Source organism: Macrotis lagotis, chromosome 2, assembly GCF_037893015.1.
Source record: "Macrotis lagotis isolate mMagLag1 chromosome 2, bilby.v1.9.chrom.fasta, whole genome shotgun sequence".
Classification (NCBI taxonomy): domain Eukaryota; kingdom Metazoa; phylum Chordata; class Mammalia; order Peramelemorphia; family Peramelidae; genus Macrotis; species Macrotis lagotis.
The window spans coordinates 241,941,832-241,968,040 of record NC_133659.1 but is presented as its reverse complement, the minus strand read 5'-3'; the positions used below and the strand labels follow the sequence as shown (position 1 = coordinate 241,968,040).

Below are 26,209 nucleotides of genomic sequence, written 5' to 3'. Positions count from 1 at the left end.
TCCTAAACCCTCTCGTCCAACCAGTCAGCCCCCGCGCCTGCGCAGGGAGCCTCGCTTCTCGCCACACCCTCCTAAGGCAAGTCTGCGCCTCAGAGCGCATGTGTACTAGACCGCCCACTCCTTCCTCTGTCGACGTCGCCAGTGAGCCGGTGCGCGGTGAAGGCCTCGCCCCCCCCCCCCCGCCTCCGGCAGCCTCTGGAGAACGCCCCACCCAAGCTTCGCCACAGCTGACATTGCGCATGTGTCTCAAGTCAACCCGCAGTGCACTTTCCCGCCCCCTCCCCCGCCCCGGACCAAACTGAGCAGCGGGCCGCTCGGACTTGCGCGTGAAGTCGCTTTCAGTCTGGCTTCCTCGAGTCTTAACGCGCATGTGCGCGACGAAATCCGCTCTCTTCCCAGCTTCAGTGTGTTCACCCCGGATTTACCATAGAGTTACCATCCGAGGCTAGAGCGAAACTACCTCCGGCCACCATCTTGTTTCAAAGACCCTTAACTAGTTTCTATGGCAACTAAGTAGGCTGATCCACTCTAGAATATTACCTAATGTGTAAACAGATGAAAGTACACGAGTAAGCAACATCCTGCCTCATCTGTGAAAGTTAGGCTTGAGGATCCTTAGGGAAAAAACTTTACAGAAGATAATAGTTGAATCTGTGAATTGGTACAAGTACTTGGGAAGGCAATCAGGAATTATGCAAAATGACCAGAAATCTTACTATAAAAACATGTATCCCAAAGAGGTCAGTGAGAAGAGAGACGTGTCACCAATCAATTCGATAATAGCCAAATTACGGTACATGAATATAAATAAAATGGGGAATATGATAATATGATAAGCAGGTATAGTCATAGCAAATGATGCAAAGTGAAATAAGTAACAGCAGGAAAACTAAATGCAAGGATTTTATAAATGGAAAGAATAAAATTGACTGCTATAGAATTGGAAAGCTCAAGCTTGGCCTCAAAGAAGACATGAGAAGATACCTCTTTGCCCATCAACTAGAAAATGTCTGAACAAATGGCATGAGTGTGCTAGAATGCTATTATTTTTCTACAAGAAATGATAAAGAAGGGGCAGCTAGGTGGCGCAATGGATGGAGCACCAGCCCTGGAGTCAGGAGGGCCTGAGTTCAAATCCAACCTCAGATACTTAATAATTACCTAGCTGTGTGGCCTTGGGCAAGCCACTTAACCTCCTTGCCTTGCAAAAACCTAAAAAAAGAAATGATAAAGATGTTTTTAGAAAAACCTGGGAACTTATATGAACCTGAAAAGGAATGAAGTGAATAAAAGCAAAAAAGAGAAATTATACCATAACAGTATTGTAAAGACAATTTTAAAAGATTTTAGAACTCTGACCATAATTCCAGATAACTACTGATTAAAAATATCTACCTTCTAACAAAGAGGCTATTATATGTATTTGTTACAATTGTCTTGACTTTTCTTTTCCAGCATGTGAGATCAGAAGAGGTGAGATGAAAAGAAGGCTGATTTTTGTTAATTGAGAAAAAAGATACCTCCCCCTTGTTTGCTGAAGTGGTAGAATATGATGTGCAATTCTGCATGTCAATTTTTTTTTATATAGCAGTCCTTTCTCCACCCTTTGGAGCATGCTCACTTGGTAATCAGGTCATGGAAATTCAGGGTGGACCAGAGTTACACACATATCAGGGAGTCACTCTCCTTGTATACCAACACTAAGGTAGACTTAGATATTCTTTGAATGTCAGTCATGATGAGTTATAGGCTTTATACTGTGTGCTAACAAAAAAAGTTTTTGGATTAACTGTTGGACCAAACTTATGGATATACTAAAGGAGAAAACCAGAGATCTTAAATCTCTCAAAATATGTCTTAGTGATGATGTTATTGCATATATTGCTTTCCTGGTTCTGTTCACTTAATTCTATATCAGTACTACAAAACTCAGACCCCTTCTGTCTACCAGTCTTGAAGTATTAGGATGTCTTTCTAGGCTCTGCATTGGGTCCAGTAGGGAGGGTACACTTTCTCCATTTCTTTGAAATTCCTGAGCTCATGAAAATCTTAGAGATTTTAGGCTGGGACAGGGCAACTTCCCATTTTTTTGCTCTTTAACTTTAGGTGAAGGTGTGAGTGTCTAAAAGCAAGTCATTATCCTCTTTCCCAGGCACCAAAGCAGCTTGATAGCCAGTCCTGGGCTGCAACATCAGTGGACAGAAGAGTATGGGGGAGAGAGGGGCAGTAGAGGGAGAAAGAGAGACAGGGACAGAATGAATCGTACAAAAAGATGGCAGTAATCAATCCAGGTGAAATATAATATTGATTTTAAAAAAAAGCCCTAAAAATGTCACTCAGCAAGTGATTCTCAAGCTCTTCAAATGGATTGTAATGATCCTATGATTATTGCCTAACATTCCTTTTTCTGTGTAGGAATGATATAGTCTTTGTTCCATAAACTGATTCATGTTTATATTCTGGGTGCTCTTTTCTTCCTCCTACCCCTTTGCTGGAGAAGATTCCATAAACTATGGGGCAACCCCCAGGGTGTCAAAGTCAAGGCAAACCACCAGGACAGGTACAGCACAGGAAAATAAAAGTTGCCAACCATCAGCTAAGCAGGATCTATGTTTAACTTTACTAAATAAATAAATGAAGTTAGCTTTTTACAACATTTTTTTCCCCCAGAGAGACAGTTCTCTGAAAGGAGTTAGAGTATGCTTAATAGGTGATATAAAAAAACTATCATTAAAAATTTACTTTGTCTGGAACTATGCTCAAAGAGCAATAAAACTGATCATACCCTTTGACTTAGCAATACCAATATTAGGCATATGTCCAAAAGAAATCATAAAAACAGGAAAAATATCACATGTTCAAAAATATTTATAGCTGCTTTTTTTGTAGTGGCAAAGAATTGGAAATTGAGGAGATACCCATCAATTAGAGGAATAGCTGAACAAGTAAACATATATGAATGTTATGAAGTACTATAAGAAATGAACCAAGAGAACATTGTTCACATTAACATCATTGTGAGATGATCAACATTATGAGCTATTTAGAGATCAAGGACCTTTTATGGCCAATGTCATCTACATCCAGAGGGTGAAAAACCACGGGAATCTGAATATATACTATGTTCGCTTTTTTAAAAAACTTCTCTTATTTTTCATTCCTTTCCCATTGTTTTTTTCCTTTTCCTCTTAGTTCTAATTCCTCTTTCCCAAAATGACTAATATGTAAATATGTTAAACACAATTGTACATGTATAACTTTTTGCTGACATGGGGACAACAAGAGGGAAGGGGGAGTGGTAGAAAAATGTGGAATTCATAAATTTGCAAACAGGTTTATGTTGAAAAACTACCATTACCACTGGAAAAATAAAATTTCAATTAAAAAATTTTACGTTAAAAAAAGGCATTTTTGTTCGAAATCTCCTTGCCAATTTCTTCTTACGGAGATTTCAATTGGCAAGTTTCCTTCTTGCCCAGCTGTTTGGAACCATGTGATTTGGCAAAGTGAACAGCTAACATTAGAAGACGACCTCTTGTTCCATGGGTCAATAAGACTGACACAGACTGGGCTGGTGTCTGAAGTATAGTGCCACCTCATGGACAAATTATATATTGCACTCCTTCACTGGTTAATAGGTTTGCAAAAGATAACTAGAAGGGTAAAGCTTCTGTTACTGCAACAGCTCAAGTGTCACATGAGATACCCTCTTAATACACAAACATCCTGCACCTATGGAACATATGCTTTTTCCATGTACTTCAATTGATCAAAGGCAGCTATGTGGCAATGGATATACCTGACTTTGTGAGGCAGCAATTTCTCTTCAAATGCTATGAAGGTGAAAGCTACTTTTTCCCCCCTCAGTTTTTATTTCAATTTCAGAGCTAGATGCCACAAGGGAGAGAGTCAAGAAAACCTGAGTTCAAATCTGAGCTCAGACACTCACTAGTTGTTATGACCTTGAGCAAGTCACCTAAACTCTATTTAAGTAAATGGCAAACCACTCCAGTATCTTTGCCAAAAAAAACTCAGGACAATTGTCATGCTATGGTCCATAAGATCATGAGGAGACAGGATTAAACAAGTGCCTGGGCTGGATGGCTGTAATTAAAAAGTAATGGATGAATTGTGGAGTGTCAAGAGCTCTCTGGAGTTCTGGTTCACCCAGTATTGTCCCATTTTCTTTCATGGGATTCAATAATCATTTCTTATATAGTTCTGCTATCTGGAATGGTACCGATGTATCCATGATTACATGAAGGCTTTTAAATATGCTGAACAAATCAAACACAGAAGTGCTAGGCTTTATTAATGTGCTGGAATATGGCTAAGTAGAGGGTCAAACAAGAATGTAAGCTTTGGTGCTCTCTGTCAAGGTTTCCCTATAAGTGAAGTTCACTTTCAAAGAGTATTTCTAATCTATTTAAAAGAAATAAGCTGGTCCAAGCTTACCTCTGCCAGTGATACAAGCCCCAACATTTCTTTCTTCCTGGCTAGTACTGATCAGGCACTCTAATTAAAACAATGCTTAACTCCAAATTATGATAAATTTTTATCTGTCTTTGTATCTATCTATCTATCTGACCTTAGTCTTTATTTATTTTCTGAGGTGAGAATTTCTTATACATAAAATATACAGCTGGGTATTGGGAAGAAAGGGAGAGGGGAGTTAATGGGAAAGATTTTGTCTATGAAATTGGAAGTTTCTCAGATGATAGAGTAGAAAAAGCCCCTTTTCCTACCCCCTGACTCTCAAGGACCTTAAGTCTAATGAAAAGAAGTGCAAGTCAGAATAAGAGTCAGACAGAGAATGACAAGAATGAGTGTGGCATCTTCTTTACAATATTGGATATTGACAGCTAACTCTTTGGGACTGATGAGTAGCCTCAGCTGAATGCTGCCATGATCCAGTATCTTCTCTTTGGTGACTAGTACCCAAGGATAAAGAGCTCAGACTATCACTATGGAAATGATTTGTATCAAGAAGAAAAGGCAGAGACTAGAATGAGGGGAAAAGAGAATATCAGAAAGAACCTGAAACTGTCAGCTATTAAAAAGTATAGTAGATTGGTAAACCCTGGATGAGAAATGTATCCCAGTACTTTCCCCATCTTTCCTTGTTTCTACCGCATTGCCCAGATTTAGAATTCCAAATAAATATTTCTTTCCCCTTATTTCCTTTCTATGATCTGTGAGAGCAATTTGGGAATTCTCTGGTCTCATCTGAAGAACTGAGAGGTAAGACAGAGGAGACTATTTAGGAATGTTTAACATTTCTTTTTTTGTTATTTTTCACTATATTGTGAATGTAGGCCGAGAGATGAGATCTGAGCTGGTGTTGGATGGGGGCTAGAGCTCTAGGTTTCCTATTTTAATAATTTTGAGCAACATTTCATATTTTATGAGAGTGGTGCTCTAGCTAAATTCTGAATTCAACTAGCAACCTATCTTGTATCATTGTGCAGTTGTTGGAATGCTACTTAGATACTGACAAGCTGAGTTTCCTTTGGTGGCCAGAAGGGATACTGCAGCCTCTAGAGAAGCTGTTTTATAGAACAGTATGTACCAGAGAAACTCTGTTTGGACTGTTTGGTTGTTGACTAGAGGACACTGCCACCTAGACAGAAAATTAGATGTTGGATTCCCTCCCTGAAAAGTTGGCATGATCACACATTGCCTCTCTGAAGTTTTAGGGAAAACAGCATACAAGCCAACACTGTGCCTCAGGTACATAGTGTACAATTAAAGCAGCTTTAGTTATCCTGATCCATAGCTGGCCACTGGACCCAGATACCTCCAGATGAGAAAATGAGGCTGATAACTTTCTGTACAGCATCCCTTCATTGAAAACCAATTCACTTGTATGTTATGGCATCACCTTCCTGATGTCCAGGTCCTCTTTGAGAACAAAAGACAAACAACCTATGTGAGTAGTAGGAGCTGCCCCCTGATGGCAAAATTGAGAAACATAGCTTCTTCCTTTCTTCCCTCTTCCCTTGCTTCCTTCCCTCCTTCCTTTCAAAGGAAAATAAATTTCAGTCACAGAAACCTGAAAAGATAGCTTAAGCCAGGGTCATGATTAAGCCTGGTCACTATCTGGGCCCCAGATTGGCTCAGGGTGAATGTAAAAACCAATTATTTCTGTTTTGGTTAGAAACCCTGAGGGTCTTACCCTCACAGATTGATTTTTTTGGGGGGGGAGGGGGTTGCAAGGCAGTAGGGTTAAGTGACTTTCCCAAGGTCACACAGCTAGGCAATTATTAAGTGTCTTCCATCAAATTTGAACTCAGATCGTCTTGACTTCAAGACCAGTGCTCTGCCTAGCTGCCCCTAGATTGATTTTTAACCAGCTTTTCTAGATTACTGAAAAACTCTAAGGGTCTTACCCTCCCAGCTTAATTTTTTTTTTGAAGTGGTCATTTTTGGCCTCTTCTCCTCATCTCTCCTTACCTTAATGACTGAATGGGCATTGATTCAGTCAAAATATGACCTGGGAAAAGATTTAGCTTTTAAAAGCAACCAGGTCAGGCAGATAAGTGGCTAAGTGAATAGAGCTCCAGCCCTGGAGTCCAGGAGGACTTGAGTTCAAATATGACCCCAGACACTTATTACCTAGCTATATGACCTCGGGCAAGTCACTTAACCCCATCACCTTGCCAACAACAACAACAAAGGTTCAAAGTCTCCCACTGCACCCAGGCTGATCCAGTTTTGACCACTGGACCCCGATGGCTCCAGTGGAGAAAATGAGGCTGGTAACTTTTCACAGTATCTCCCCTCACTTAAATCCAATTTCCTTGCATGTCATGGCAACATCCACCACCACCACCACCACCACCAATAGAGGATACAGGAATAAAAAGCCAAGATTTTGAGCCTGGGGAACCATCTTTATCATTGATGAAGACAAGTAAATGGAGGCAACTAGGTTGCACAGTGAATAGAGCAGTGGATCTGGAATTGGGAAGACCTTAGTCCAAGTTTGGTCTCAGACTTGTGTGACCCTGCCAAGTCACTTAACCCTGGTTTTTTTTTCTGAATTCTTTATTGTAAAATGAGTAAGAAAATGGCAAATAACTTTTGCTCTTTTGCCAAGAAAATTCCAAATGGACTCACTAAAGATTGGATAGCTAAACAAGAAGGATGGAATCCAAGGTGCTTAGAACTAGAATGGATCTTAGAAATCATTTAATTCATCTCTCCTATTTTACACATTGGAATAATGGGGTGGGAGTGGGATTGGGGGTAGAGGTTATTTCCATTTACAGTTGCTGTGAAGACAGGCTAGAAATTTAACCTCCCAGTGCCTCCAAATACCTCTAAGTCAGAACTTACTAAGCTATCAGCAACTCTACTGTACATTGTCAATACAAACTGTAATCATTACTCAACAGTAAAATCTTTCTATATACCACAAAATAATGGTTGGATTTTGGGGTTTCTGTTCCAGGGTCCTTTCTATTGTAGCCTGTTGTCTCAAGTCATCAACAGAAAATGATTGCTGTGAGGCCTTAACTGCAAATTACCAGTTTTCCCCATGTATAAGAACATATCATTTTTTGAAAAAAATTGGGGTCTAAAAACTGGGAGTGTCTTACACAGTAGTTGTAGAATTTTTTACTTGCATTTCCCACTTTTTCACACTTGCCTTGGTGTTCATTGTTTTGCATTTGTTATTGGTATGTTAGGTTACATTTTGTCATGTTCTGCCCAGAAATGGCTCAGAAAAAAGATTTTTGTACAATGCTAAATTCAAGTTCAAAGAGATTCACTTTGCTAAAGTGACTGGAAATTGTGTTGTTGAGTGTCAGTTTGGTCCTCCTCCAACTCAGAAAACAAGCAGAGACTGGCTACAGGAAGAAGAAGCCCTACTGAAGACGTCATAGCAGAAGAAGGTCATAGCCAAATGGCCTGATTTAGAGAGGAAATTGAAGATATGGATTGAAGAGCAAAGGGCAGTTGGAATTCCTGTGTTCACAAAAATGACTCAGCATGAGGCAAGAATTGTTCATGAAAAAGAAGTTACTGGAGGGTCAGCTAGGTGGTATAATGGAGAGAGCACTAGCCCTGGAATCAGGAGGATCTGAGTTCAAATCCGTCCTTAGCCACTTAATAATTGCCTAGCTATGTGACCTTGGGCAAGTCACTTAACCCCATTGCCTTTAATAAATAAAAATTAAAAAAAAATTACTGATTTCAAAGGAGGACCCCAAATGGTACTTCAGGTTCATGAAATGGAATGAACTAAGCATGCAAACATGCACCAGACTTGCCCAAAAGATGCTAGAAAGCTATGAGCAGAAGGTCCTTGGATTCATGATGAATAAAATTTGAATTCAATAACTTTTTGTAATGCATTTTTTTTTTCAAATTTCAGACCCCCAAATTAAGGCGCATCTTGTACATGATTTAGACTAAAGAGAAAAGACCAAAGGGCTAAGGATTGAGCCTTAGGGGTCACTCAGTTAAAAGTCAAGAAAAAGAGATTTTGAGAAAGGAAGGAATACTACGTTGTATGACACAGACATGGCAGAGAGATCAAGGAAGATAAATATTAGCTAATGTTTAAGGTTTGTGAAGAATTTTATAATTATCTCATATATTTCATACAATAACAGCAATATTTTATGATGATCAACTATGAATGATTTAGTTATTCTCAACACTACAGTGACCCAAAATAATTCTGAAGGACTCATGATGAAAAATGCTATTCCACCTATAGAGAAAGAAGTGATGGGATCTGAATGCAAAACAAAACAAATTACTTTTTACTTTATTTTTTTCTTGTTTTTTTTTTCTTTTGTTTCTTTCACAGTATTACTGATATGTAACTATTCCAATTTGATATAGGTTTTATATATATATATATATATATGTGTGTGTGTGTGTGTGTGTTATGTGTATATATGTGTGTATGTGTGTGTGCAATCATGTAAAAAATTTGAAAATAAAAAATTTTTAATGAATATTACAAATTGTATTTACATACAATTTAAATCTTTTATCCTTCTACTACCTTTGGGAGGTGGGTATTGTTATTCTTCCTATTTTACAGATAAAGTAACAGAAGTTAAATGATTTACCCACAGTCACAGTGTCTGAGATCCAATTTGAACTCAGATGTCTCTTACTGAAGGTCTAATACTAGCTACTACTCGGTAGAGTAGTATCACACTAAGAATAAAGTGAACAAAGAGAGTTTCAATAGGATTCTAAGACTGGAAAGGCACTTATTAAGAAGTAAATGAGTGGTCAGACAATGGAATAAGGCACTGACTGTAGAGAACCTTGGCAATGAAAAAAGAGACAGAAATAGAGCAGTAGCTAAGGGACTTTATCTTAATGTAATGGAAAGAAAAACAGACTTATAGTTAGGATTTTTAAATAATTTTTTGGAGTTTTGGTGGGCAAGGCAATGGGTTAAGGAACCTGCTGCCCAAGGTCACACAGCTAGGTAATTCTTAAATGTCTGAGGACAGATTTGAACTCAGGTCCTCCTGACTCCAGGGCCAGTGCTCTATTCATGTGCTACCTGTCGCTGCCCCTACACTGGTTTTTAAAATAACTCTAACCAAGTCACTAAGCCTCAGTTGTTTTTTTGTTTTTATTTATTTCAACAAGCATTGAATAAGCTCCTACTATATGGCAGTCAATGGGATAAAAATATAAAATGAAAAATTTTACCTGCCTCCAAATGTGATTACAATAATGCTGATAGAGTACAGATGCAACCCGAGATCTGTTGTACTAAGCTTTTCACTTGCATGGACCAAGTTCCATCTGGACAGCATTTCAAAAACATAATTTTGAGACTTATGATAGAAAATAAAATCCATATCCAGAGAAGGAACTGTGGAGTTTAAATGAAAATCAAAGCTTATTATCTTCAATTTTTAAAAGTTGTCTTATGTATGATGTCATTTTTTTCTCTCTAATGTTTTCTTCCATTTGAATCAGATTCTTCTCTTACAATATGATCAATATCAATCTATGTTCAGCATGATAATAACTATAGAGCCTATATCTGATTGCTTTAAATCAGGGGGAGGGAAGAGAGGGATGGAGAAAAATTAGAACTCAAAATCTTGCCAAAAAAAGGTAAAAACTAGCATTGCATGGAGTTGAAAAAAAAACAAATATATAAAAAATAAAATTATATAACTTTGAATACTGTTCCCATTCAGGGTTTCTTAAGAGAATCTCCAAATGTGTCTAAGCCAAAGACTGAAACCTAATTCTTGAGAACAATATGGCGTCAGAGGGGTAGATGGCTCCAAATCAGGCTTACCCTGACACACTAAGTGAGAGTCATTGAGTTCTCTCAGATTTCAGTGAAGGAAAGAAGAAATATCTGAAGCCAATAGACCTTTTCTTAAAATGTCAACAATCCTGACTACTTAACCAATCAAAAATGACTCAGGTGGTTAGCCAACTGGAACCATTTACAGAAGGTCCACATATGCTTTACAGTCTCTCCAAAACACTTCTCCTTATATATTATCATAGTATCCTTCACACAGAGAGGTTGCATTATCCTATAACAAATAAATAAATATAATTTATAATGGACAGAGTACTGGGCTTGGAGTCAGGAAGTTTCATATTCCCCCCATAAAACTTAACTCTTAGGGCCAAGGGTTTGTCTTTTCCTTTCCTTTGGCACCCTAGCACTTAACCCCGTATCTGGGATATAGTAGTTATTTAATAAATGCTTATAATTAAATGATGACCAATCATTTGACTATCATGATGACTATCACTGAAAAGTTCTAATGCTGTGTATGGAGTTTGATTTTAAGTGTGAACTGACAATTCAATGACTTACATTTTCATCTGTGTTAAGATGGATATTACCTATGAGAGACAGATAACATAAACCAGGGAAGGCCCAAGTGCTCTGTCTCATAGACCACAGGAATCTGAAGTTTAGTGCTCTACTTTTGTCAATTCTAGTAATTACAGTGGAATTTTTTCTATTAGTCTCAGGGGCTTCAGCAGATTCATTTCCACCACAGAGTCAATCAACAAGTACCCTCTATCCTAATAACTATCTTCCCCCTTCCTCCAGATACAACTTGTTTATGATTTCCCTGATCTTATAGGTATCAAAGAATATCTCATAAAAACTGATGAGGCTCTGATAGATGATCATGGTGGCAGAAGGAGGGGGAGGCAGTGGTGATAGCAATGGTGTTAGTTGATTAGTTGGCTCAGTCTGATGCAAGAAATTTTTATAAGTTTTTTTAAAAAATTATAAATGAAAGGGCGGCTAGGTGGCACAGTGGATAGAGCACCAGCCCTGGAGTCAGTAGTACCCGAGTTCAAATCCGGCCTCAGACACTTAATAATTACCTAGCTGTGTGGCCTTGGGCAAGCCACTTAACACTGTTTGCTTTGCAAAAACCTAAAAAAAAAATTATAAATGAAATGAAAATACTAAAGGAAAGAGGTGGAAATAAAATGAGATTTGGGGGCAGCTAGGTGGTGAAGTAGATAGAACTGGCCCTGGAGTCAGGAGGACCTGAGTTCAAATCCATCCTCAGACATTTAATAATTGCCTAGCTGTGTGACCTTGGGCAAGTCACTTAACCTCATTGCCTTAAATAAAAAGTTTTAAAATGTCTTTAAAAAAAGAAATAAAATGAGAGTTATAGGGGAAAGACTCGAAAGGAAAATGAATATTTTAGTTCAAAAAGTACAAAACCCTATTCAAAGATGCAAATCCACTGAAGGGTCTTTTAAAAATTGTTATTTTCAATTCATAAATATTTCCATATCATAGTATAATAGAAAAATGATTAAATATAAAAATTAAAATCAATTATTAACAAGTTTTAAGTTAGTTATGTTTATGAACAAATTTCTTTTTTTCTTCCCTTCCCCTCATTCCCACCCCTAAAGATGGTTACCACTTAAATCCTTAAATTCATTCTTCTATTTATCAGTTCTTTCTATGGATACAGAGAAGTGTCTTCCTTCATATGTCCTTTGCAATGAATTTGAATATTTATAATGGTCAAAATTACTTAGTCGCTCAAACCAATATTGATGGTACTATATACAATGTTCTCTTGGTTCTGTTCATTTTGTTCATTATTTTATGCAAGAATAACCATGCTTTTCTAAGATCATTTAGCTCATCATTTTTTACAGCAGAGTAGTATTCCATCACAATCATATGCCAAATGGTACATACCATATACCAATTGACAGGCATCCCCACAATTTCCAGTTCTTTGCTACTACAAAGACAGCTGTTCTAAATATTTTAGAATATACAGGTTCTTTCCCTTTTTCCCCAATTATCCTTGGCAATAGACCTAGTAGTTGAGAGGACTTTCCAAAACTCCCATCCTTCAGAGTACTCCCTCTTATTGAATCAATGATTACTAAAGTTCAATTCCATGTCTCTCTTGTAATAGGAAAAACTGTCACTAATCGAGGAAAAACAGTGCTTCTCAGGAACCATGTCCTCAGGCTAACAGAAGAGGCAAGATATCAGAGTTTAGACTGGAGGACTGGAGTTTCTGGTATATATACAACTGTTCATAAAAGATATTGATATCTAAGGGGTCCAGGAGAGCTTGAGCTTGAATTAGCATTTCTTACTAGCAACAGAAATCAGGAGCAGCTAGGTGCTGCAGTGGATAGAGTATAGGCCCTGGAGTCTGGAGGACATGAGTTCAAATTTGAACTCAGGTACTTAATAATTACCTAGCTGTGGGACCTTGGGCAAGTCACTTAATCCTATTGCCTTGTTAACAAAACAAAACAAAAACAATAGAAATCTCTTGTGTCTTTGTATATCCATGTTTTTCAAAGATCATTAAGCTCATCATTTCTTTTTTTTCTTTAGATTTTTTAATTTTGAGTTTTATAATAGGGGAAACCCCATTCTTGCTTCCTTTCCCTCACCCCCCCCACAGAAGACAGTCTGTTAGTCTTTACATTGTTTCCACGGTATACATTGATTTCAGTTGAATGTGTTAAGAGAGAAATCATATCCTTAAGGAAGAAAAATAAAGTATAAGAGATCACAAAATTATATAATAGGATAACGGATTTTTTTCTAAATTGAAGGTCTTTGGTCTTTCTTCAAACTCCACAATTCTTTACAGATGACATTCTCCATTGCATATACCCCAAAACTGTGCCTGATTGTTGCCCTGTTGGTATAATCAAGTCCATTAATGTTGATAATCACCCCCATGTTGCTATTAGGGTGTGTACAATATTTTTCTGGTTCTGCTCTTCTCACTCAGCATCAGTTCATGCAAATCCTTCCAGGCTTCCCTGAATTCCCATTCCTCCTGGTTTCTAGTAGAATGATAGCGTTCCATTGTTAGGGGACATACATATACCACAATTCATTAATCCATTTGCCATTTGAAGGACATTTACTTAATTTCCAATTCTTTGCCACCACAAACAAGGCTGCAATGAATATTTTTGTACAAGTGATGTTTCTGAGCTCATCATTTCTTACAGCAGAATAGTATTCCATCACAATCCTATACCATTCCCCACTTGACAGGCATTTCCACAATTTCCAGTTCTTTGTGATCATAAAGAGAGCTCAGTTACTCAGTAAATGTATCCATCAAGATACCTAAGAAAAGAATACGAAATACTCCAGAACCTGAAACAACATTTGGACTTCCTTTGTGGATTGTGGAGAAGCCAGTGGCAACAACTTATTCTGAAATACCTCCAGAATCATCTTGGTTCTTCCATCCTATTGTGTTACTTTAAATTTTATTTTATGTGTTAAACATTTTTTATCATATTTTAAAAATTTATTTCCATATCATTAAATTAGTCTTGTTGTAAGAGTAAACATAATCTCCCCCTTCCCCCACAAAAATAGAAAAACCTCATGAAAAATAAAGTGAAAGAATGAGAAAAAAAATTGTATTTCAAGTCTGTGTTCAGATACCATCAGCTCTCTGGGGTGGATGGCATTCTATATCATAAATCCATCAGAGAAGTTGCTTCCATATTTTTTCCACCAGCTGCTATTGCAGATTGCTTTTCCTTCCATTCATTCCTCCCCAATCCTATTTATTCTATTTCCTCTCTCCTTTCACTTTGTTCCTCCTCAAAAGTGTGCTATGGGACAACCGAGTGGCACAGTGGACAACTGCCTCAAATTTTATTGAGTAGACTGGATACTGCATTTTCTTGGGGTTATTTTCTCATCCCTGACCTTTATATGGGCCATTATCTAATTTAGGATCCCAGACACTGTGGTTTCATTTTATCCAGTTGATATTATATTGCTTTTGTACTGGTGTGGCTTGTTGCCTTTAAGAAGGGAAGCTTCTTTCAACTCTCTATCAGACTGTGGTACTATGGAGGGAGAGTTCAGGGAGCACTGGAAAAGGATGATAAATATATACAATGGACTTCTTCCCAGGTGAAAACAAGCTACTCCTCACTAGTTTCAGCCATAGGAACAGGGAAGAGTGGGGGAGTGGTGCTGTGGTGGAAGAAAGGCTTTAATGAAGTCTGCACCCCACTCACTCATCTTGTGCCTGGGCTAATCTGATGAAGATGACTGATCAAGAACAGCTGCAGTGATGACCTGACTACTTTGTCCACTGTTAACCACCAGATACCATCAATCTTCACATCATGTTGTAGTAATGTGAATTGGTATAATGAAATACTCCAACTCCTTCATCTACATCACTAGGGAGAAAAATAGCTTTCATGTTTAAGTCCCTGGCACCCAATATTGTTTGTTATTTACTTCAGGGGATGATTCATGTCTGCAGCAAGTTGTATATTTGTTATTCCTCTCCCCAAATCCATTTAAAGATCACTACAATTTGGGCAAATGATCTCAGATTTCCTTTAAGAACCTACAGCAAGTGGGGCGGCTATGTGGCATAGTGGATAAAGCACTGGCCTTGGAGTCAGGAGTACCTGAGTTCAAATCTGATCTCAGACATTTAATAATTATCTAGCTGTGTGGCCTTGGGCAAGCCACTTAACCCCATTTGCCTTGCAAAAATCCTAAAAACAAAACAAAACTACAGCAAGGGAAAATCTGAACCTCAGAGGAACATTGGCCTTGGCTCAAGGGGGTTCATCCACAAAATCCCTCAAGTGTGAAAATATTCAGGATGGTCAAGTATACTGGAAATGTCCTAAGTATTGGTTTGGTCTGAAGAGTCCCAACTTGGCATGTTACAATATAGTTTCACTAGAACTCCAGTAACTAGTGAAAAATGGTTTTCTTATCAACTTCAGGCCATCCACAGCTCCCTGTAGGGAGAGGTTGTCTTTGTTCTCCACCCATTTGCCACAGAAGTCAAAATAGGGCCTCCTTTCTACCACCCTCAGAAGACCCTTTTGCACACACCACTCTATTTGCCCTGACAGCTACAGTTGTCTCAATCTCCTGGTCAAATTTTACCAGCTGATCTGCCCATACTTATATGGTTGAGTGGCAAGGAAGACCTAGCTAAAACCTGAACCATTCAGGTGGGGCTTCAATAGGGAAAGCTGGTCAAAGTGTTTGGCAGCTTGAAGTGAAGAGGATCTGTGTGTGTGTGTGTGTGTGTGTATGTGTGTCTGTATGTCTGTCTCTGTGTCTGTCTGTGTCTGTATGTATAGTGGAGAGTATATAGAGGGTATAGTGGAGACATAGAGCCAATATATCAAACTCATTACCTTTAAAAATTTCACTCCCACCCTCGTGAAGCAGGGGGGCAGAATAAGAAAACAAGCCATAAGGGAAATTCATCTTTTTAGGGTATAGTAAAAGTAAGTCCTCATCTCGGACGCCTATTAAGAAGGTGCTTTTCCTGACAGTAGACAAGATGGTGGAAGTGGAGCAGAAGAAGAAGCGAACCTTCCAGAAGTTTCTCTACTGTGGCATGGACCTCGACCAGCTGCTGGACATGTCCTATAAACAGCTCATGCAGTTGTACAGTGCTCGACAGCGAAGGCAACTCAACCGGGGTCTGAGGCGCAAACAGCACTCCCTCCTCAAGCGCCTGAGGAAAGCAAAGAAAGAAGCACCCCAATGGAGAAGCCTGAGGTGGTGAAGACCCACCTTCGAGACATGATCATCCTGCCAGAGATGGTGGGAAGTATGGTGGGTGTCTACAATGGCAAGACCTTCAATCAGGTAGAAATCAAGCCCAAGATGATTGGACACTACCTGGGTGAATTCTTTATTACCCACAAGCCTGTGAAACATGGCCAACTGGGGATTGGAGCTACCCACTCCTCTTGTTTCAACCCTCTCAAATAACCCAGATCCTAACAATAAAAACAAGGTTCTTAGTGAAAAAAAAAAGAAGGCAATACCGTAGCTGTAAACCTCCTTTAGAAATAAATACTCAGAGAGATTGCCAGCTCTTTCAAATCATATCGCAGAGAGATTCTCCATGTTGGTTCCATTAGATCATTCCCTCAGAAGCCAATGTTTCAGTGACTCAGCAGGTTGCTGTTTGAATTTCTCTAGTTACACTCCTCTACTCCCTTCCATGGTGATGAAAGCTGGCTCACCCAAGCTCCATCAGTGGAGGAAATCATACCTTGTTGTTTAGTCATGTCAGACTCTTTGGGATCCCAAGAATCAAAGTACACCAGGCTCTTCTATCTTACACTGTCTCAAAGTCTGTTCAAGTTTGCTAGTTTTTTCCATGTGTTATTCTATCCATCTCATCTTCTGTGGTCTTTTTTTCCCTTTTTTCTACAATTGTTCCCAATATTGGGATCTTTTCCAGTGAGTCCCATCTTCTAATTATGTAGCCAAAGTATTTAACCTTTATTTTATTCACACACACACATACACACACTAACACAATGTATTATATAAAGATATTTGACCTTCCAGGGAATAACCTCAATTAATTTCTTTAAGCACTGACTCATTTGATCTTATTTTCTCCAGCATCACAGTTTAAAAGCATCAAGTCTATAGCACTCAGTTTTCCTTATAGTCCAATTTTAAATTATACATTAATACTGAAAAAAACACATCTTTGACTAAATGAACCTTTGTTGGCAAGGCGATTTTTCTACTTTTTAGAATGTTGTCCAGATCTGCCAAAGCTTTCCTTAGAGGGAACAAGCATCTTTTTTTGTTTGTTTGTTTTGGGGTTTTTTTGGTTTGGCTTTTTCCTCCCTTCTTTTTCTCCCACTTGCATGAAAAGATAGATTTCAATATTCATCCTTTTGCAAGGTTTTGAATTTCACATTTTTTTTAATCACCCTCTCTTCCTTACAACAGTGAACAATCTATATAGGTTGTACTTGTACAATCCTATTTAACATTTTTTTTCATATTAGGCATGTTGTGAAAGAAAAATTAGAAGGGGGAAAAAGAAGAGCATGAAAGAGAAAAAAACACAACATAAAAGAAGTTTACAAAAGTAAACAGGAGGTACAGTTAGTAATAGCAACTGTGGGAAAAATATTGAAGCAACTTCTCTGGTGGACTTATGATAAAAAAAAGCAACTCACCCCAGAGACAGAGCCACTGGAATCTGAATACAGACTGAAGTACATTTTTTTTCTTTCTCTCTCTCTCTATTCTTGAGGTTTCTCATCTTCTTGTGTGTGGGGGTATGTTTACCCTTATGTTTACTCTTATAACACATTCAATTTCGGTCAATGTATGGCATGGAAACAATGTAAAGACTATCAGATAGCCCGAGTCCAGGGCTGGTGCTTTATCCATTGTGCCACCTAGCTGCCCCTAGAGAGCCTTCTGTGGGGGGGGGGGGGGGAAGAAGAGTAGGGGAAAAATTGTAAAATGCAAAACCTTACAAAAAATGATAGATACTACTATTGTATATAATTGGAAAACAAATTAAGAATAAAAAATAAAAAAACTAAAGCAAAAAAAAAGTGAATAGGGCAGCTAGGTGGCACAGTGAATAGAGCACCGGCCTGGGAATCAGGAGGACCTGGGCTCAAATGTAACCTTAGACACTTAATAATTACCTAGCTGTGTGACCTTGAACAAGTCACTTAACCCCCAAAGTGAACACAGTATACCTCATTCTGTATTTGGACTCTATGATTTTTCTCTAGATGTGGATGGCATTTTTCTTTAAAAAAAAAAGTCTCTAGAATTGTCCTTGATCACTGAACTGTTGAGGAGTTGTATCTATCATTGTTGTATGTATCAGTGTTGATCATCTCACAATGTTGCTATTAACGTGTACAATGTTTTCCTGATTCTACTCACTTTCTTTAGCATCTGTTCATGCAGGTGCAAACATCTTTTAACATCATGACTGCAATCATTATCTGCAATGATCTTTAAGACCAAGAACATAAAATCTGACCCTGCTTTCATTTCTTTTGTCCATTTGCCAGGGAGTGATAGGATCATTTGCCTATAAGATCTTGGTAAAAAGAAACTAAAAAGATGCTAATCTTCAAGCTAGCTTTGTAAAAAACTCCCTCTTTCACCCTTATCAAGAGTTTCCTTAATTCTTCTTCACTTTCTACCATCACAATGGTATTATCTGAATATCAGAGATTGTTGATATTTCTCCTAGCAACCTTAATTCCAGTTTGTGATTTATCCAGATTGCCATTTCACATGATGTACCTTGTTGATAAAGGGACAATATACAGTTTTATTAATACTTTTTTCTGATCTTAGACCAATCAGTTGTTCCATGTTCAGTTCTAGTTGTTGCTTCTTGATCTCCTCAAGAAACAAGCAAGATGATCCGGTACTTCCAATTCTTTGAGGACTAGTCACATTTTGTTGTACTCCACACAAAGTTATCACATAGACAATGAAGCAGAAGTAGATGTTTTTCCAGAACTCCCCTACTTTCTCCATAATCCATTGAATTTTGGCAGCTCCTTTGATAATTTTTGGTTCAAATATTGTTGAAGCATAACCTTGCTGGCATGTGAAATAAATTCAATTGTTCAATAATCTGATTTCTTGGCATTGAACATCTTTAGGGTTGAGATGTGAATTTTCTAATTCAATATCCTCTGTTGTGTTCCAAATTTGCTGGCATATTGAGAGCAGCACTTTAACATCAACTTTTAGGGAATTCCATCCCCTCCATTAGACTTATTGTTAGCAATACTTCCTAAGACTCACTTGACTTGATTAGCTGGGATATCTAACTACATTGGTAATCACACTATCATGGTTATAGGTGATGTTAAGATCTTTTTTATATAGTTCTTAGCACCTGTTCTTGATTTCTTCTACTTCTGTTAAGTTCTCCATCATTTTTCTCTCATCAAGCCCATTTTTGCATGAAACTTTCCTTTGATATCTCCAATTTTTTTTTAAGGTTTTTGCAAGGCAATGGGGTTAAGTGGCTTGCCCAAGGCCACACAGCTAGGTAATTATTAAGTTTCTGAGGTTGGATTTGAACTCAGGTACTCCTGACTCCGGAATGGTACTCTATCCACTGTGCCACCTAGCCATCCCCATCTCTAATTTTCTTAAAGAAATCTGTTATCTTTCTCATTCTTTTGGTTTCTTCTACTTCTTTTCATTACTCATTTAAGAAAACCTTATCTCTCCTTGTATTCTCTAGAATTTTGCATTCAGTGAAGAATAGCTTTCTTTCCCTTTCTCCTTTCCCATTCCCTTTTTCTTTTCCCTTTCCCTTTTCTTCTTTCCTCAGTTATTTATAAAGCCTCATCAGATAGGATAGTCATTTTGTTTTCTTTCTCTTCTTTTTCTTTGGAATGTTTTTTGCTGTTGCCTCCTGTACAAAACTGCAAATCTTGATCTATAGTTCTTCCATAGATACTACAGAAGACCTATAGAGCTATATGATATCTAATTCCTTAAATCTATTCATCATCTTTATATTCATAAGGGATGTTATTAGGTCAAACCTATATGGTCTGATGAAGGGCAGTTAGAAGGCACAATGGATAAAGCACTGACCTTGGAATCAGGACAAACGAGGGAGTTCAAATCCAGCCACTGATACTTACTAGCAGTTCACATCCAGGACCATCTCCAGTCATCCTGAATCATATCTGGCCACTGGACTAAGATGACTTTGGAGGATAACTGAGACTGGTAACTTAGCACAGCCATCTTCCTCACTCCAATCCAATTCATGTGCTTGTCCTGGCATCACCTCCCTGATGTTGTGGTCTTCTTTGAAAATGAAGGACAAACATTATTACAAGATCTGATGATTTTTCCTACTTTCTTCAGCTTAAATCTGTATTTTTCAATAAGAAGCTCATGATCCGAGTCACAGTCAACCCCATGTCTTGTTTTAATTGACGGCATAGACAGAGTTCCTCCATCTTTAGCTGCAAAGTATGTAATTAATCTGATTTCTATATTTCCTATCTAATGATGTCCATGTATGTGCCTTTTGGATTGTTGAAAAAGTGTTTTTTAAGACCAGTGAATTATTTTAACAAAACTCTAATAGTTTCTGCCCTGCTTTCTTTTGCATTCCTAGGTCACACTTGCCTGTTATTCCATTTATCTTTTGATTTCCTATTTAGCATTCCAATCACCTATGATGAATGTAACAAATCTTTTAGGATATAGTAATGGGCTGTCTTACTATTTTTGGTTGTTCCCAAGTTTTTTCCCTCATATACACTCATCGTCCTGCTTTATGACTCTGATTTCAGTGGGATGCAGTCTCTAGAAGGGCAATGCTATCTTAGGTTATACATAACCCTGTGGGTGACTTCTTTATTCCTAATATGAACATCCACTGGTACAGCTCTCATTAACAATCAGCCAGTAGACTCAATTTGCACTTAGGAAATATATTTACTCAAACACCATAACAGAAAAATAGTTACAAAGCAGACATCCCCCAAACAGCTCTCCCACAAAATTTACAAGTAAAATATGTCAGGCTCACTTCTAGGGAACACATATGTCAAGGCAACTAAAAATTCTGATGCTGTTTGGTCTAGCTGTTCTTTCTCTCTCCAAAGAGTCCAAAGTTCAAGAAATAGTTGTTGGTAATAGATAAATTACTCTTATCGATAGTCTAGCACAGCTCTCCAGAGGGGATGGTGTCCCTGCTACACAAATCAACCTATTCTAGGCAAACCAGGCAGATTCCTTAATTGCTAGTCTGGATGCTCACAGGGAATGGTGTTTGCAAATCAGGTCAATGTGTTGGACTCCCTGAACTTGATCTTCAATGGATTTTTGTAGCCTACATCATCTCCAGCCTTGGAATCAGCAGTCACCCTAAATTCTTTCAGCAAGGCTGCTTTTGTGCTCCCTAGGGCAGCTAGATGGCACATTGGCCTTGGAATCAGGAGGATAAGAGTTTGAATCCAGTCTCAGACACTTGACTGCTACTAGCTGTGTGACCTTGGGCAGGTCACGTAAACCTGACTGCCTCACATCCAGAGCCATCTCCAGTCATCCTGATTCAGATCTGTCCACTGGTCCCAGATGACTCTAGAGGAGAAAGTGAGGCTGGTGACTTAGTGCATCACCCCTTCACTCAAATACAGTTCCCAGATTGGTCATGTCATCACCTCCCTGAAGTCGTGGTCTTCATCAAGAAAGAAGGACAAATACTATTATTATTATTTTTGTGTTACCTCAAGAAAGGGTAAATACTTTTAACCTAAAAATGACAGAAGCTCATAAAATATCAGAGTGAAATGAACAGAAGCAAGAGAACAATGTAATACAGTAATAGCAATATTGTTCAAAGAATAATTGTGCTTTAACCCCATTTAACTTAAATTTTAAAAAAATCTCTTCTAAGAGTAATTGTGAGTGACTAAGTTATTTTGAGCAATATGATCATTCAAATCAACTAAGAATGATTTATGAAGGAAAATGCTATCCATCTCCAGAGAAAGTCCTGATATATGGAAGTATATGTTGTATAGTTCCACAAATTTATCAAATGTTGGCCTTCTCTAATGCAGGGTTGGGAAGGAGAGACAACTCAAAACTCAAAAATGTAAACTTGTCAAAAAAAAAAAGATTGACTTCTCCAATTCTGCTTCCTCAGGGTCTCAGCAATAAGCTGTATCCTCCTGGTAGAGATTCTCCAATTCAACAGTTCTTCCTAGCAAAGTCCATTCTAGAAAATGACCCTTCTCTCTTCTTTCTTTTCTGTTCTTTCTCTTTCTTTCTTTCTCTCTTCCTCTCTCTCACTCTTTCTTTTCTTCCTTCCTCTCTTTTTTCTTTCCTTCCTTTTTTCCTCTCTTTCTCCCTTTCTCTTTCTCTTTCTCCTTCCTTCCTTCCTTCCTTCCTTCCTTCCTTCCTTTCTTTCTATCAAGACTTCTTGGGGGGGCGGCTAAGTGGCACAGTGGACAGAGCACCAGTCCTGAAGTCAGGAGTACCTGAGTTCAAATCTGACCTCAGACACTTAATAATTACCTAACCATGTGGCCTTGGGCAAGCCACTTAACCCCATTTGCCGTGCAAAAACCTAAAAAAAAAAAAAAGAGGGTTTCAAGGCTAGAAGTCCCTCAATGAAAGATTTCACCCTAACTTGTGGTTTCCATTTAGTTAATTTCCCAAATTCTTGTTGGATCCATGAAAAGAAAAGAGACAGAGGTAAGCAGTCAATAATCCAGAAAGAAATTTCTAGTTTCTACAGGCCTTTTTGCTTCAAGCTTCCTACTAGGAATGGAATACTTCATTGACACCCAGGATATGTCCTAAGCAAAGAAGCCAATTCACTTTTTAACTATTCCTAAGAATGTCCATTTTTGATATCCTTTGGCCTAAGAATTTTGACCCAAACTTTCCTGATTTAAAGTGAGGAATAAGAATTTAAGGTGAATTCAATAGAGCAATGGATAGAGCACTGGACCTAGAGTCAGGAAGAATTGAGTTCAAATGCAGCCTCAGATACTTAGCTGTGTGGCACTGATCAAACCTCTATCTTTGCCTGACCAAGTTTCTTCAATTATAAAATGAGACTCATAATAACATCTGCCTCACAAGGTTGATGAGAGAATCAAATGAAATAATATTTGTTCAGCACTTAGCATTGTGTCTGGCCCACTGTAGGCACTTAATAAATACTTATTCCTAATATGTGTATATCAATGAAAATCATATTTACTTGGAGCAACTAAACTTTAGTCTTCTTCATCTTTGTATTTGTGTCTATCTATACAGGCAGCTAGGTAAATACCATGGATAAAGGACTGGACCTGAAGTCAGGAAGACTTATCTTTCCAAGTTCAAATCATATCTCAGACACTAACTGTGTAATTATGTAGGCAAGTCACTTAACTGTTTACTTCAGTTTTCTCATCTGTATAATGAACTAGAGAAGGAAATGGCAAACCACTCCAGTATCTTTGCCAATAAACCCCAAATAGGGTGAAGTGCCTGACATAACTGAAAACTGATTGAATGACAATCTATCAATATAAGGTTACTGTATACAATTCCAACAGATAAGCTATATGGGGTTTTTAATATATAGTTTTAAGGCCTTCAAGACTCAGGTTCATAGGGCCTGGATTTAAGCTTGAGAGCCTCTCTCAAAAGGTCTCTCTCTAACCAGATACTGGGATCAAACTTGACCAGAACTGGTATAACTCAAAAAATGCCACTTCTGTGCTGGAAGGCAAGATCAGTATTAAATGTCTTCCTATGCTAGACATTGGGGATTTAGATGCCACAATGGTGCTTCCCCTCTCTCTTTTCTCTCTCTCTTTCTTGCCATACATGTAAGGGTTCTGCCCAAAGTCCTGGCAATATTTTTAGGAATTTGCAGGCTGGAAATCACTCTGGCTCTCCTTGATTGACCAACAGTGGATCTCAGGCTAAGCCCATCTGTATACTGTTTGGGCCCTGTTTGATTCAGAGTAAATGTAAATAGCAATTGTTTCTGTTTTGGTCAGAAACCATGAGGGTCCTTTACTTCCTAGATTAATTTTATTTTTTTGGACTATGGAGAAGAGGCTCTTTTTGATCACTGAAAAACCCTGAGGTTCTTACCCTCCCAGTTTAACTTTTTTTTTTGAAATGGTCATTCTTGGCCTCTTTTCACCTCTCTCTTATCTAGCCTTAATGAATGAGCGGACATTATCTCAGTCAAACTGTTACCAAAGAAAGACCTAGCTTTTAAAAGATAAAGTTCTTCCATTGCATCCAAGCCATCTACAGTTGTCCTGATCCATATCTGGTCACTGGACCCAGATGGTCCAAAGGACAGTGAGGCTGGTGACTTTGCACAGCACCCTCTTACTCAAATCCAATTCACTTGCATGTCATGGCATCCCCTCCCTGAAGTCATGAACTTCTTTAAGAATGAAGGGCAGAGGGCGGCTAGGTGGCATAGTAGTGGATAAAGCACCGGCCCTGGAGTCAGGAGTACCTGGGTTCAAATCTGGTCTCAGACACTTAATAATTACCTAGCTGTGTGGCCTTGGGCAAGCCACTTAACCCCATTTGCCTTGCAAAAACCTTAAAAAAAAAGAGTGAAGGACAGGGTGGCTAGGTGGTGCATTAGCCAGATAATGAATTCGGGTGGCTAGGTGGCATAGTGGATAAAGCACCAGCCCTGGAGTCAGGATACCTGAGTTCAAATCTGACCTTGGACAAACCACTTAACCCCATTGCCTTGCAACAAAAACTTAAAAAAAAAGAGTGAAGGACAAACATTATCAATCATCAGAAGACAAGATTTCAGAAATAGAACTCTCCAAATAAGCAGAACCAGAAGAACATTGCAATACAATGAAGTAATACTGCATGATGATCAACTACAATTAACTTATTTTTCTCAGCAATACAATGATTCAAGATAATTCCAAAGGACTCATGGGGAAAATGCCATCCACAACCAGAGAAAGAACTGATAGAGTCTAAATATAGATCAAAGCATACTATTTTCACTTTTTTTTCCTGTTTTTCCCCTCCAATGATTTTTTTTCCTTTTGTTCCTCTTCTTTCACAACATGACTAATTACATTACTGCACATGTATAACCTATATTAGATTTCTTGTCATTATGGGAAGGGGAGGGAAGAGAGGGAGAGAAATTAGGGCTTCAAAATCTTGCAAAAAATATTAAAAATTGTCTTTACATATAATTGGAAAAAATAAAATATATTTTAATAAAGGAATAACACTCTCCTTATGAATACCCTTGTTTCTCTTCAGTATTTCTGATTCTTCTACCTGTCTTAGCAGTTGCTTTTGCTGGTTCACAATACATATCATGCCCTCTAACTGTAAGTGTTCTTTAAGTCCCTGACCCGAATCCTCTTCTCTTCTCTAAACTGTTTTGGTAACTTTATCAGCAACCATAGTTTTAATTATCATCTCTCTGTGTCAGATGATTCATGGATCTATAAATCCAGCCTCAGTCTCAACCTTGAACTAAAGTCCTGCATTATGAACTTCTCATTGGACATTTCAAATTAGATGTCCTGGAGACAACTCAAACTCAACATGCTCTAAATAGAATTCATTATCTCTCTTTCTTGTTTTTTTTTTAAGGTTTTTTTGCAAGGCAAATGGGGTTTAAGTGGCTTGCCCAAGGCCACACAGCTAGGTCATTATTAAGTGTCTGAGACCAGATTTGAACTCAGGTACTCCTGACTCCAGGGCTGGTGCTTTATCCACTATGCCACCTAGCCACCCGAATTCATTATCTTTTCCCCAAAATCTTCTCCTCTGAATATCATACACATTCAGTTGGATATAGAAATTTATCTTACCCTTTAGGGAACTAGGAGGGGAAAGGGAAAAGAAAAGGGAAGGAAGGGCAAATTGAAGAGGGGGTCAGAAGCAAAACATTGGTGAGGAGGTTCAGGGTGAAAGGAAAAAGAAAAATATAAATGGTGGAAAATAGGATAGAGGGAATGGGCTAAACTTTCCATAAAATGGAAGTAGAGAGCAGAGTGAATTAAAAACCAGAATCCTACAGTATCTTGTATATAAAAAACACATTTGAAGCAGAAAGATAAACATAAAGGTAAAAAGGCTGGTTTGTGTTTAAAAAAAAAAGCAGGGTAGCAATCCTGATCTCAGACAAACCAAAAGCAAAAAAATAGATCTAATGAAAAAAGGCAAGAAACTACATCCTGCTAAAGTTTCCATAGACAATGATACTAAATACTCAATACTAAACATATGTACACCAAATTGTGTAGCATTTAATGGTTATGAGTGATAGGATAAAGTCAAAGCAGTTCTTAGGGATATTTTATAACTCTAACTACTTACATGAATAAAATAGAGAAAGAGGAAATCAATGAATTGGGCTTA

General features: G+C 38.2%; 1 protein-coding gene and 1 pseudogene across 2 annotated transcripts in view; one reads left to right on the top strand and one right to left on the bottom strand.

Annotated features, from left to right (window-relative positions):
* EIF5A (eukaryotic translation initiation factor 5A) overlaps nt 1-26,209 on the bottom strand; it is a 68,042-nt gene that overhangs the window by 5,081 nt on the left and 36,752 nt on the right. The window lies entirely within an intron of this gene.
* Nucleotides 15,815-16,318, top strand: LOC141514552 (small ribosomal subunit protein uS19 pseudogene; annotated as a pseudogene).